At 42.1% G+C, this 15620-nt stretch overlaps 1 protein-coding gene across 7 annotated transcripts in view; it reads right to left on the reverse strand.

Annotated features, from left to right (window-relative positions):
- Positions 1 to 6995, reverse strand: part of LOC121598671 — a 441765-nt gene extending 434770 nt beyond the window's left edge. Inside the window, exons 1-3 of one of the 7 annotated variants that reach the window (XM_041925843.1) lie at positions 6719 to 6995; positions 6557 to 6560; positions 4776 to 5458 (exon numbers count right to left, since the gene is read on the reverse strand). The gene's annotated coding sequence lies outside the window, so the exon portion shown is untranslated. Of the gene's footprint in view, positions 1 to 4775; positions 5459 to 5830; positions 5873 to 6344; positions 6517 to 6556; positions 6561 to 6632; positions 6661 to 6718 lie in introns of those variants that run through there. The other 6 variants (XM_041925848.1, XM_041925845.1, XM_041925844.1 and 3 more) reach the window with 6 other exon arrangements.
- Positions 6996 to 15620: the final 8625 nt, after the last annotated feature.

The following is a 15620-nucleotide window of genomic DNA, read 5'->3' on the forward strand; positions in this document are numbered from 1 at the left end:
GATAAGCTACAGGCCAGCTCAATACTATGCCACATTTCAAAGCCATTCAACCGTTTATGCTTGCATTTCATCCTTCAAGCGAGCTGAAATCGCTCTCTCGATTCCCCATACACTCTCGTCTCGTGTTCGAAATTAATTTTCCGTTTCTCACTCGTACATTTTCACCTTCATTTATTTCTGTTCTGTCGCACCCAAAGCTCTCGCACGTTTCGTCCCGTGCCGTGCCATTTCTGTCATTACTTTCCGTCCACCACGGGGTCCCGTTTCCGCTGGTGCGCCTTTTGCGAAAGTATGCTATTTTTTATTTTGGCTTCACTTTCCCGTGCCTCCCGTTCCGTCCTATAGCTATACCCTAGTACTAGAGTGTCCCAGCTGTGCGCTTTCCCCAAAAACCTTCTGTGTGTGTGTGTTTTGTTTTCGTCGTGTTCATTAAAATAATTTACAGTTATCTCTAATCCGATTTATTTTATGCTCGCTCATTACCCTTCAGTGTTACTGCAGCAGCAAGCCGGTTCGTTTGGGGGGTTTGTGTGAGTGAGCGCCTTTGTTGTTACTGTTGTTCTATCATGCCCACTTCGGTAGGGCTTTTATTTTTTGCCCATAAAACCTCCCAGTACTCCGTGGCGTTCTTTTTGGTGTGGAAATACGGAGATAATGTTAAAATGTGTGACTCGCTCGCTCGTTCCAGACGGAGATGGGGTGTTTCCCTTTTTTTTCGGCATTACACTTTAAAACAACAACTGCAATGCCCCATGCCCGGGCTCAGCAGTACACGCTCGGCAGCTCTGCAACAACCGAAATGACATTTTGCCGGCTTCCAGCTGGCGTACCAAACGAGGCGGGCGCATCACATATAGTGGCCGCGCGCGAGGGAAGCAAATGGCCGGGGTCAGGATAAGCCATCGACACGACTTATTGTAGCGCCATTTTTTTTTTTGGTAAAACGCTGAAGGGAAATGCCCGAAAAGGGTTCCCACTGCTCCGGATAAAGCGAGTGAGTGATTTTATATCTTCATCAAGGATAATCGAGGAAGAGAACAAGTTGTGGATAAAAATGATACACATATTATAATTATGTTGGGATCAAATATCCAAATATTAATAAAAAACAATATTGTTAAAATAAACTCCGTTTGAAATTCCATTCTACAAAAATGGACTACTTTTGTTTTCAACTTTTACGATTTTATGAAAACAAGGCTGAACATATAAGACATTAAAATATAACTTGTAAACATATAAATAACAACTATTATTCAATTTAGTATGAATTATCTAAGATCAAAGAGAGACATATTTAAGATAATATCCTTTCTACAACACATTAATTGAGAAATGCACCTCTTCCGTTAATTCAATCTTCTCCTTGCTGCGTACTGGACAGTTCATTGACCGTATAGAGTATGCATCAGCGCGTCGCGCTACAACAATACCGACACATCCCTCAAACCCCCGTAAATGTTTACGCATCGGATCAAAATCAAGTAAAATAATACAAATAAAGTCACCCACACCCACCGTTACCACTTCCTGTGTACCACCCCTAGCTCACCTTAAACAAGATACCAATAACGCTGGCAAAATCCCCTTCCAACAGCCGCTTTTCAACATAAACACAGACACACATTTTCGGTGCTAAATCGATCGGAATGGCACGGGGCTTCCGGGCGTTAATGTCGCGACAGGCGGCCACCCTCGGCACAACCGACGCCTGCTTGCGCAAGGATGCATAATTTCATCATTTGAGTGCGGCGCTTCCTTACTGCAGGCCTCGGGTTTTTCGCATTTCCACCCCCCAATGGGCACGCCAGCAATAAAGGCCAGCTTGGCAGGCATAAAAGGTAATAAAAATAATCCACAGACGTCCCATCACCCCACACATACACACACACATAGTGTCACACTGGGAGAGTTTGCAAACAGCGCCGCAGAGGTGGCTTCTTGCCCGCTCGCTGACGTTTAACCCCTCGCAGCGAGCAGGGTTCCCAGCTGCTAGCTTCTGCGTACGTATTTTAATTATTTCACTTCACTCGCACTGCTGGAACGACGTGCCCGTCACCCCTCCGGTGGCACGTGAACGTCGCACCAATGCAGGGGAATGTCTTCGCGCGCGCACACGATGATACACTCTTAAGCAGCTTAAAAGATTGCCCGACCCCGCTAAGACTGTTTAAAGTCGAAGGGTAAGTGATCGGAATTGCCCTGGAATTGCACTGCAGTAGGGATTTTTTTTTTTTATTATTCTTCATTGTGTGCCTTTCCCATTTTCCTTACTAAGGAACATTTTCTTGAGTTATTTCTATTACCGGGTGGTCCCCATTTCCTTTCCGACTAACCGTAAGGATACAACCGTTACACACTGTTGCAGATTTCGATAGCCGTGTTCGGTTTGTACCGTGAAAAATGGCCATGCCGCTCAGAATTAAAGGGACACCGCCCGCGTGTGTGCGTGTGTGTCTTTGTGTACCGCGGTCGGGGAGATAAAACACGATCGCTTTTTTTACGGTTTGCTGTTGCTGCCCTTTTCACCAAAGCAATGCGCTTAAAACAGGGCAGATTAGAGGCTGCTACCGTTTCGGATGAATATTCATCGTGCGTAGAGCAAATACCCATTATACGGTTACATGATGACATGACTTTGAATTTTCTTTTAACGGGGTGAGGGTGGCTGTGTGCGTGTATTTTTTCTATTAACTTTGGCTTGGCCACATTAATGGAAGATTAAGCTTTCCTCACACGCATCAATCTTACATTGGGGAAAAAAACTACGCGAGGTCTCTGGGTTCCTGAGATCAGGATTTATTATTTTCGATTTCTTTTTTATAATAAATCAGGATGATTCTCAAATAAATGGGATCGATGAGTTCATTTGCAATGTAGACCTTATTTTAAAGGCCTTTTTTCCATTAGTCATGCAGAGGCTGCTGTGTGGTAATGATTTTACGTTTTGAGATGGAATAGTTTTACCCCTGAAAGTATGCCTCATGCATGACAAATAACGTATATTTATGAAGGTGTTGGCTATTAACCAGTTTTGTTCGCTTCTTTTACTGTGGTATTGGATTAATAATTATGATTTTTTAAACAAAATAGTAACCTTTGACCAATATTTCTAGGCTACTTGTTGGCACGATATCGACCTCGTGCGGATTATACCAAGCGAATGTTATGCAAAAAACGAGCTGTCAAGGATAGCTGGAATAATTTATTATGAAAACATCAGATGGCGCTGCTGGACAGACAAGGGCAGAAAGATAACCCTTAATATGAGACAACTTTATTAGCGATTTTAGGGCCAATTAGAAATAAGTTCGGCTAAGGTCGTTAGGCACGGTCAAACAGGTTCAACATAGATCAGCTGTTGAACAAAAAGGCGCCATCGAGGCAGTAGCAAAAGTCAAGCGACATAAGAACGGCTAATTTTTAAACTGCGCAATAAAGTCCAAATAAGCCAGCTCTAAGAAAGTCTTTCCAGCTACTCAATAAACTGTGTCCAGGCGTTACAACACTACTCAATTTGATAACTGTATCAAAACATGTTAGTTTACACACCATTTAAGAGATTATTGCACTTACGTTTTGGTGGCTATAGATCTCAGTCATACAACTAGAACAAAGTCCTTTTCAATCATACTGAAAATAATCAGACAATGAAGGACATATTTCGAAACAAAAACCAATTTAAGGACCTTTTCCGTTTCTAGATCGAAGGCCAAAATTTCTACCTGTCAGCCGTTTGCATTGTATAGCAGTTTTCGAGCAGCTATCAAAGTGGGTATAATATACAGGTGGGCTTATCCTAAGGTGTATGTATTTGGAATACTGAATTTCATCGCTTCTGAATGAAGATTTTAAGAGTATTTTGTGTATTAGTCAAGCTACCCGAAAGCCTGATAGAGCAAAAGTGTTGACCCATCCTGCCAAAAAGTGATGTTCAAATTTGGTTATAAAAATGCTATGAGTCCACCTGGACCAAATATTCTTTGATACTATATTCGACCACCTGATCTCTTTAATGCACCTTGGGATCAATGAAAACACCATATTGTTTTACCATTTGTCGAGCAGGTACTCGAATCTAATTGCATCTTTGAAGCTAGAATAATCTAGACTGAAAATTGCAGGCTAGCTTTATGTTTGGATTTGTATGGAGTGTTTACATGATTTCAGCCTCCAACTGTCAAACTCCACATAAAAAAGCTGACTAGAATCGTGAAGGGCCCCACAATTCTTTATAGAGACACTTTAAGCTTTACATAAATGTTGTAGCTGTATTTAGTTTGATTCTTGCTTTTATTAGACCTCCACAGCTTTACACTCCGCATCATAAACCTAGTTCTTTACAATGTTTGTTTACTTTCTTCTTCTTCTTTGGCTCAACAACCGATGCCAGTCAAGACCTGCCAACCCACTTGTGGGGTTGGCTTTCAGTGACTTATTGATTTCCCCCCATAGCAGGATAGTCAGTCCTACGTATGGCGGCACGGTCTATTTGGGGCTTGAACCCATGACGGGCATGTTGTTAAGTCGTACGAGTTGACGACTGTACCATGAGACCGGCCATGACTACTTAGTATAAAGAAATCACAGTGCATTTAAAACTGAACACATTTCTACGTAACTCTTGATAATTTGTATATTCCAATATTCCTGAATTCATACCCTATACAAACGATTTGTTTCATTACTCGTTCATTTGTTAGCCATAGCTCGTGTGTTTTTCACACCACTACAAATTTGTATATTTTAGACAATATTTTTTTTGTTTGCATTACCTTTACAATCGATAAGGAAATATCCTCACTGCTGATCCCAGTCAAAACGGCAACAGTACATAACCTCCTGAACAAGCGCGCCGAAAGTGAAGACACATGCACGCTCACTCTGCCGGTTGGTTGTTCACATACAGCTCTGCTTCAGACACCTTTATGGCGCACCGGAACACTTCCATTCACCACACGGAAGTGACCATCGCAATATACACACTTTTACGCAAACACAAACACACGCACACGATTATTGGATAGATTTTATGCATTGAAAAACAATGGCTAAATACTGCAAAGCTCACCGCTCCGCTTTCAGCTTGGTTATGAAATTGTGATTAGATGATGGTGATAAAGATGGACATGGATAGTAGTAATGAGATGAAATCAATCACGACTTCACGCACATTGGACACTCACACACACACTCGTTAACGCACGTCTAAACGCCTCTAAAAAAAGGGAGCTTGTCGGTTGTGAGCCCTTCCTATGCTGCTCCGTAATCATACAATCGATTGCTTATCACGCTGCACACAGGCACAGGGCGAAAACTTTCACATCAAATGCTCGGCCACTGACAAATGGCACACATTTAGCACACCTGCCCACTTGGTCGCTCACAAACAGACACATCTAAGCACTCAGACACACACAGACACACACATACGCAAGCTCTGGATAACAGCTGGAAGCTAGGATTAAAAGAGAGTAAAGAATGACAATCGCTGCTGTGTTGAGGAAGGACTGCCGCTGGAGGAGGAAAAAATGCAGGAGCTTTATCACTTTTTCGGAGGTGGGGGGGAGGGGGGGTATTAAACACAAGTTGACAACGGACCGGGTGTGTTTTAAGCCTCTTGTTTGGAGGCCACAAAAATAGCCCACACACTAGGTGCATCCGGTTGCACCCCTTTGCCACAGCGATCCGGAGGCTGATGAGCGCACTTGAGCCACTGACACGCTGAACCGATCCGTACAGGCTAAGCTGTCAGGGCCATGCAGACACGCACTCACACACACACATACGAGAGGACACTTTGCTTTATGCAGGACGGATGTGTACACACTTTGATTTATGTTGTTTGTCACAATCTGGCTGGCAGCGAAACCTGCACGGAAGCAAAAGAACACTAATGGGGGGAAATAGGAACTGGCACTGTGTGCTCTAAGCACACAGGCATGCCACGTACACATCTGGACACTCGAAGCGATAGAGTAGGTCTTCAGGGCACGACCCGGTAGCGTGGTACACCACCTTCCAAACAGCACGAACCGCAGCAATCAATAAATACAGTTTCACCTTTCTCTGGCCAGCACCGGGCTACTCCGTACCAGGCTGCAGCAGCCCGAGAAGAGTCACACGAAAACACGAAATAAAATTCCCCCTCGGAAACTCGGACCAGGCCGATTGACACCTGAACATCTGTGCGCCCGAAACTGTTTGGCCTCTGATCCGCCTGGCCCGGCACTGTCAAAAACAGGCTAACAGGAAAGCGTCCGGGTTTTCCGGTGTGGCCCTGCATAAATCTGAACACGTTTGAATGCATACACTCAAACACACACACACACAGACACACTCACGATATCACAAACGAATCAGCCCATTAGCATAAGGACTCCTCGGACTCCTTATCGAAATGCCTGCATCCGGGTTGGGGCTTTTGGGCGATTGCGGTTAGGTCACGTCCGGCCGTTTCTTTCCTTCTTGCTGATGTCCGGCATCCGCCAGGACCTAATGCGACCTGATTCTTCCGGGCTGCTGGGAGTTTATCTCGCTTGCTTTCTGCACCTACCCTGCTGCAATAAAAACGCGAATCAAACATTTTGAAACGACCCTGCGGAAAACTAATAATCAGGTGAGTTGCCAACCTCACGCCGTGGGGCACCTATGCCACCGTGTGCGGTTCCGGTGACCTAGTTGATGCGGGGAGAGCATATTGAAAGCGTTGCCGTACCTTCGCACAACGTCGACACGCCGTTTGGTTGAACGATGCACTCAATTTGGCCGCTCTCGGAAGCTGCCCGTGACTTTATTAATAAAATTCACCAACTCACGTTATTTTCTGCTCTTTTTGTGGGTATCTTAGATTCCGATTAGGAAATGTTCGCGATTGTGAAAATTCACACACTGCGCCCTACACGCACGTACACCTGCGGCACCGCTGGCTATCGCTGACAAACGCGCGCTCTCTCACACACATACACACACGCACGATGTTCCGCTGTCGGCAACGATCGGAATCGCACTGCCGGATTGTGATGTAGTGCACTTTTTCCTACTGGCGGAGCCCGAAAACCCGACAGGACTCGCCCGAAGGTGAGCAAATGGTTCCACTTCGGGCTGCACTGCACGCTTCGGTATTTTCACTTCACTGAGTGTGGGTGAATGGATGGGAGGCAAGGAAGCGGTGGCGACTCATCTCACCATTGAAAAAACACTGTCTCACTCGCACAGTGCCACTCGAACCGCCGCCATCCACGCGTTGATTTTCCCAACAGCTTTCCTTTCTTGCTGGCGGAGCGATCAAGTTACTCTCGCTCTCTCTCTCTCTGGTGGCGAATTTCCGACGTCGAGACGTTTCACCGCCCGCTCTCTTCTCTTCTCTTCTCGCTCCCTCGCCCCTCTCGAAATGCTAACCCCTCTGGAAGGATCCGTCTGTTCGGTAGGGAAGCGACTCGCAGAGCGCCAGAAATGCATTCGACCCGCTCGCCGGCTACAATCCGACGCACGAGTACGCAAGTTGTAAACAAGCAGCCACGGCTCGTGTGGAAGTAAAAAAAGGGACGGCGGAAGGCAGAGCTAGGGGGTGAATCCGAGCGGCAGCGAAGGACATGCGCATGTTTTGGTTCTGAAGGTAAGGGTATTTCTCATCATCGTTCCGGAAATCGGACTTCGGCGTTGTTTACATGTTAGCTGTATTTCGGTGTTGTTTGCTGTACCTTTACGATGGGTCGATGATCTGTGGTTGGAAGAGTTGTTTCAGGGAATAGTTTTGATTGTTTATTCTTATTAGCTTTAGTGTGAAAATATTTTATTTTATTTTTTTTTTTCAAAAACCTATAAGACTTTGAGCCTTTTTGCGTCATCAGCCTCTGAAACACACACGTAGCAAATCATGTTTTGTGATGTCCCCATAAAACAGCCTAAATTGCTGCAATAAGCATATCACTCTCCATCTCACCCGACGGGCTTCGCTTTCTCACCTCATTTCATCTCACGCGCGTGAGCTGCCCGTCTCCGTGAGAAGGTAGTTTCTCGCTCTCTCGCTCTCGTTTTTGTTTTGATGCACGGTTGCTCTTACCGCCCGGTGCGAGCGTGTTGCTGTTTACGTTTTCCCGGCCGCTTACGGGGTTTCCACCGGCCTTCACAGTTGGTGTTGGTGTTGGTTTTTCTCACTCGCAGACCGTACACTGTAAAGTTTTACGCTGACGGTGATGGTGAAATTATTATTAACAATAAAGCGGAATCTGCTGACATTGGGCACAATTTTTGTGGAGTGTGTCTAATTTTTACATTGATGATTTAAAATACAAATTGTTTAAAAAAATTAAAAAAAATTGTATTTAATCAATACTCTCAAAATTTTATAAGTTGTGCGTATGCAATATAGATTTTTCAGTATTTTAGGTAAAATAAACTTAGTTTGACAAAGCATAAAATTAATGTAAGTCTTATTTTAATCGAAAAAAATTTATTACAATTATTTATAATTTTTAAAAATTCATTAATTTACTCTAAATAATTATTAAAAAAAATCATGGTTCACAAGCCATTAACTGAATTATTTGTATGGAAAATGTAAATGTTTTTTTATTTATTTAGGAGAGACAGTTTTGGTATGTTGCTTGAATTGTTAAAATAAATATATCACATCAAAAAAAGCTTTAAAATTCAAAATTGTTTGTTATGTGTTGTATCAAGTAATGAATGACTATAAAAGATTCACTAATTTTAATTGATCAATGATAGAATTTTATCGTATTTCAATTATGTAATTTTCCGAACTATTTTTAGGGATTAATTTTCCTTTCCCATGTTTACCTTTCCATCAATCTCTTCAAAATACATCCCCAATCCATTATCAAACTGTTTTAATTGAAGCTATTGCCACACAACTACCTCCATATTCAAAATCCCAGCACTTCCGTGAGAATGCACAATTGGAAACTATCATTGGCTGCCCATCAAAACAGTGCAATTAAAAGTCGGGAAGAAAATAAACAATACAATTACAAGCCAATCTTTCACCCGATCCAAAGCCGTCCCTCCTTCATCCAAACACACTCAACGCCGCCCGATGTAACGCCATCAATAAAGATCTTGTTAAGCGCGCAAACACCGCCACCTGACAATTCGTACCGTTGCATTATGCACGCGCACCAACAGCATTGTGGGAAAAAAGGGTTCAGCATTAACCGTGAAAAGGTGCCCCATCATACACAATGAAATTATTATTAAAAAAAAAAAAGAAACAGCCATACATACCACAATGAAACAACGAAATGCAACATAAGAAAAGATGACAAGCGACCGTTAAAAACCACATACACACACACACACACACACTCATACTCCGCAAATTGATATGGCGCGAAAACCGTGGCATCGATTACTCGCCGTCCCGCCAACGGACGCAACATTGAGTGCAATTTATCACCGCGCTAAATTATACCAATCCCCGCAGCGCCAGTGCAGGCGTGACAGCGCCCGTTAATGAAATGTACACGGGGGCATGGAAAGAGCAGCACCCACAACAACCAGCAACATATAAAAAAGGGAGCTGACTGAATCTGTCCAAGCATGAAACGCTCTCGGGCGCGGTGGCATATGTGCAGGTAACATTTTGAGTGAGCATGGGAGAAGGTGAAGCAAAAAAAGCACATTGCACATAATGCAGGCAGCATAATGCGCGCAGTAAATGGATTTTGACGCTTTGGAGAAGCAGTCAGCAATAGCCATTTTGATAGGGTGGAAACCACCCAAACCACCGGGCCCGGTGGGCTGCCCGTACGCCTATCGATGGCACTCGAATGGAGCGGCAGGAATGGGTGCATTATCATCAGTAACATCATCATAGTTGCTGCTGCGAGCGACCTGCACCGAACGGAGATAGCTGAGTTGGATTGGAGTGAGATGTGTACAGTGTGTGCCATAAAGGTGGTTGAATAATTTTGAACATAATTGTAAATTATGAATACAAATAAACTGCAACTGAAAGATGGCGAAAAACATAAATTGGTATGTATTACTTATTAAAACGTGTGAAATTGATTACAAAATAATTATCGGCATTATTCAGAATTTTAGCTTCTGATTTTTTTCCTAATTTGAAAAATCGAAAGCAATAGAATGGTTGTTTCGGATTTTGTTTTCAATATTTTGATATCAATATTTTTTTACCTTCTTCAAGCAGGGTCAAAAACGACGTAAATCTCATTTCAAAATTTCACTTAATTTTTACAAAATTTGCAAAATTTAATTTTGCACAAAATATTACTTCAATATGATCTTTTTAGTATCTAATAAGAATATGTTCTAAATTATAAATTTTGCTTTTTATGTAATTAACCTCATCAAAAGCTCAATACACATTGCATACACCGTGTACAGTGTCAACGTTATGCCCACAACCGTGGTAGCATAATAAAGCCCATGCACCCGGCACAACTTTGGTAGGCCACCCCTCAAAGCCTAAGGCCCTTAGCTTCTTAGCCTGTTCTTAATCAGTTTGGAAGTTTTTCTTCTTTCACCGGTGGAGCTTCTTTTCCAAAACAACATGCTTGCCGTTTTTATTTTTTTCATTGCTGCAAGCATTGGCACCGATAGAGTATTATCGCATCACGATGCATTGCGATACCTACCCGAACACGGTTTCGGCCTTTTTGATATTAAAGCGTACAACTGATATGCACCTACCATGGCCTACTCTACCCCCTCTCCATCTCTCTCTCTCTCTTTCTCCATCCATTCCCATGCATGATGGTAGGGGCACGACTCTGTAAAGAGCAAACGAAAAAAAAAGCGTTTAATACCACCCAACAACAAACCATCAACAAACGGCGATAGAAATGGGCTAAATATCTATTAAATAATATTGTTTTTGATCGCTTTTTTTGTGTGTGTTTCACCGTCTCGCCCCGCACGGTGCCTAATCGGTTTCGAATCGTGCGGGGTGGCACTGGCATGCATGCACATGCCCTTACGGCGTTTGAGGGTTGTGGGAAAATGGGCCGGTCCGGCTGCGACTGCACCAGCTTACGAGTGGGTTGTTTGTTCATTTTACGCCCGCTCGTTCGTATCACAATTAGCGGTGGGCGCCCGTGTTTTGATGTGTGGAAACAAATTTATTATAACGCGAGTTATGCTGAACGGTGCCAGCGCTTGGTTGGGTATGTTTTTTTTTTCTCTCCAAATCGTGGTACATGGTATTTTGGTTTAATTTGAATTATTCCCTGTAACTGCATACCGTGCATAGTGGGTTATTAACGCTATTAGCAATTGTGGTTTTTAACGCGGAGATAATTAAATATTGGTAGGTGATAAACATTTGTTTTCATGCGATTTCGATATGTTTTGTTGGTATGGACTTTTTTAATGTTTTTATTTACTCAAGAATCTGCCTTTAAAACTAAATAACAAAGACTTAAAACGTATCAGTTAAACTAATAACTAATAACTAATAACAAAAATTTCTGATCTTAACTAAACAAACATCTAATCTCAAAAATACAAAATAACTAGTAAAGCGCAAAGAGACTATCACAAACCTCGAATAAGCAATAAGAGATGAAAATGAAACTAAGCAGTGGAATTAGAAAAATTAGAAGTCCGAATATGGTAACGAAAAGAGTTACAATCAAAAATATTGTAAACATCATCACCAATAGGTTTTCTTATAGGATTGCTTTTGCTTTGCATTGTTATCAATGAAATCAATTACAGTGGAGGGCCATTTATCCGGGCTTCTCGGGACTTGACCTCGCCCGGATTTGCGAATAACACGGAAAATGAATCAAATGATATATTTTATCACCGAATCCTAATTAATTTTTTGGAAAATTATCCTTTTTGTGATAAAAATATCCCAGTTTTTATTAACTTTATGTTTTTCCCATAATAATATTTGAAATTTGCTTTTTTCCCAGTAAAATATTTGTAACAGTACGGATAAACGGTGCTGCACTGCATTTATTTATTCATTTGTTATTGTTATTATTTAAATGTTTAGCGTTATTCAACGTTTTATCATAAGATCTTATGAGTTTATTTCTTATGAGGCAGATTTGCTGTGAATTATTTCTGATACACTTGTTATTTATTTATTTATTATTTTCTTTCCATTTCCTCAATGCACAAACTGGTATTATGTTTTTGAGCATTTTTTATTGGAGTATGTTTCATTTTGAAGTTTTAAAAGAAAATTTTCTTTATCTTCGGGTTGCTTATCATATTCTCCGTATTTTGTACTATATTAACTATTATTTTAGTTTCATTTGGTTTCAGGTAGAGTATTTATAAAATTTACAAATTGAAAAATGTACCCAAGGTACTTAAAGTCTGTCCGTCTTATTGTCGTTGCTGCTTGGCTCAAAGAAAAACTAACCTCATTTGCTTGATTGATTTTGATCCAGGAGGTAAAAAAATTGCTGACCTATTGAACACTTTAGTACATCACGTAAAACATAACTCTGAAAAACGTATGCTTTTTTTGCTAACGGTAGAAGCAAATTTAGTTTCATGATTTTGTTTTGTTCGCTTTGCACTTTGCATCTTCACAATACAAAAAAAACCCTCCGCGCTTGACGCATCTTGACGCTAACCTAAATGGGATGCATAATTTATGTCAACCAGACAGCGAGGCGCCCATTTTGCGCGAATAAACTGTGCGCGGGGCCGTCGCAATTCGCAATTAGCGGTCCAGCGCATCCGCCAATGGCATGACTTTTCTCACCCTATCAACTCACCTTAACTCGCCTTAACGATGTTTTGAAACACGTTCCATACTTGTGTGTGTGTGTGGCTGTGTACGCCGTCCCGAAAAAGCGCCTGCATACACGGTGGGCTCTTAAACGGCCCCGAGCGCGATACAACGCGCCCCTTGTAATGGACGCAGCGGCTACAAATGCAGCGGCGCTTATGGCATAGGTGATTGCGTGCTCGCTGCCTTACCTAAAGGCCCCGTCGCTCGCCTGTTTCCATTGCATAATTGCAGTGACGATGTCAAAGATCGGCCATCACAGACATGCCAACGACCGTGGTGGAGGAGGCTGCCAGTGCATCTTCTCAGAAGTTCTGCACCTCATCTGATTGGAGCGTTGGGTAGGGATAGGGTGGGTACAATAAAACGGCAACCTGTTCATCATCGTGGTGGTTCTCTATCGGCTTCTAGGGTTTGGAGCGGGTGTGGTTTTATTTTGAGGACGGTGGGAAATCATCTGATTCCCCTGCAGGGCGACGGAGAACCCAAGACACGCGATGCAATCTTTCACGATGCTCACGGATGCGACGGATGGAATATCATCCGGACAGAAAGACAGAAAGGTTAGGAATGCAATCTAGCTGCCTCGGGCTAGAGGGGGTAGAGGAAGCTGCCCATTCGTTCTGTCCGTTCGTGTTATGCATCCGTGAGAAGGGTCGACGAAGGCGAGCTCAAAGGAACGTGCGCTTTGGTCGGTCTGGATGGATGGATGCAATGGACAAATCGGACGCAAAATAGGCAACAAAAAAAAATGCAAAAAGACAGAGAGAGGAAAGATTAATTTCCACACTGCCCAAACGAGCGTCTGCTACGCCAATTTTCAAACGACTTACTGCTCCCGTTCAATTCTAAGAATAATTAATAAACGTCCCGAAGGAGAGCGGTCCTTCGGGGGCACGGTGGGACAGAATAATAGATGTAAGGGGACAAATATAGTAAATGAGCAGTGTTTTATAAATAGATTTATACAAAAAAACATGACCATAACGAATTAATGTAAAATTATACATATTTAATAAACACTTTATTCTGTTTTGTTAGTATTTCAATATACTTAATGTTGAGGAATAATTTCATATTATTTAATAAGTGGTTTTGTTATAGATCTTATTGGAAATTCGACGTGATGGGTTTCGGTACTCGCATCAATGTGATTCAAATAGAATTTCAATTTATCTTCTTTTATATTATTTTCTTCATTCAATACCTTATCCTTATCATCTTGTGCTACTGTACCAACTTGAAGTAAAACATGAAATGAGTCGGTTAAACAAAAACAAAGACATCATCATCATCCCGATCTGCCCCAACTTCATCTTCCATCCCTTCATACTCTGAGGTGCACTTGTGGGGGAGGGAAAACGTTTTTCATTTCGAATCCAGTACAGTCTCCTGCTTCTCACATCTCCTCCTACCCACTCATCGAAAACACGCAGGATTTTCACCAGTTGCACAGTAATGAAAATCCTTCCCAGTTCATTACTTCTGAGCTCCCTGAGCCCGCACATCTGCACCAGCACTATTCTCGGTCGTTTGATCGAAACCAAGGGTTGTGTCTGTTTTATTCTTAATACTCGTCACCCTCAAACCCTGCCACACGCCACCGCTCCACAACAGCAACAATACAAAAATAAAAACAACAGCAAGCACAACAGCAGCAGCAGATGAATCAGAACCGTATCCGGTCCCTCGAGGTGCGACCGAAATTTCACTCCACCGAGGCAGCCGGGGAACGTGCTGCCTGATGCCCGTAGAGCATAATTTATGCTCTGCACCGAATCCCGTGCACTCATCGGTGCCGGTTTGCTACTGTCTCGGGCTACCCGGCTCAATCCAATCCCCGGCGCAGGACGTCGGTTTTCTTTTCCCCCCTAGGGGCAAGTGTAAGGTTGTAATGAATTTTCTTAATCCTTTTCAAGCAGTCAGCTCGATTGCATCGGGCGCATTTGATAAGAATAAATTGCACCCCCCGCCTCGCCATTGCTACAGAGAATGAGTAAAGTATGGTTCGCTTTGTTGGGGTAAAAAAAAATACGCAAAAGAAGAAGTTCTTTTTTCTCGCTACTGAGGCGTTAAATTGTTTGGAAGGTTTTGTAGCTTAAGATTATCGCTCACGTTTTTATTGCTTTCTTTTTTATTTTGGGAATGGAATTACTTTTTTTTTATTCTGAGTAAGGTAATGGTAGCTTCATGCGCCGAGAAGAGGGTGCAAACCGGCTGTCGTAATAGAATTAATTTGATTGTGGTTATTAAGCCGATCGGGCGTCTGCCAGCTTTTAAGCCCTCTTCGACAACCGTTCCTCTTTTTTTTTACATGCAAAATGAAAACAAAATAAGTTGTTTGCTCCGTATTTTCGTCCGATTCCTTTGCTTATCCTATTATAATCTAGGCAGCTTATTTTCTTCATAAGAACAAGAAGCAACGTTTTCTATGCACCAATATCAATATTGCGTATACATTTTACACCATCTACCTAATTAAACTATAATGGTTTTAAAATGTACGTAAGCTACTCACAATCGGTAATCAAATCAAATAAACTACTGAAACTACTCAAATTTTCAATGAAAGTTGACGGAACCATCCAGCAGCTATGTTTAGAAATAATTCAATTTCACCTTTTGCCTTACATAGAATAGTCAGTGATTGCTAGAAACATGATTGATTTATTTACACAATATCGATCAGTACAATTAAGCATGCAGCAGAACAACATGTGTTATTTATGTTATAATATATTTTGAATTTGTTCGATAACTAGAATACTTCTTCAGCTACATTGCAAAATGTTAAAATTAATGCGATTTTCATTACATCGTATTGGATTACAACAAAACGATGGACATATCAGACGTCAAATCAAATCATTTGAAAAAT

Source organism: Anopheles merus, chromosome 3L, assembly GCF_017562075.2.
Source record: "Anopheles merus strain MAF chromosome 3L, AmerM5.1, whole genome shotgun sequence".
In the NCBI taxonomy this organism is placed as follows: domain Eukaryota; kingdom Metazoa; phylum Arthropoda; class Insecta; order Diptera; family Culicidae; genus Anopheles; species Anopheles merus.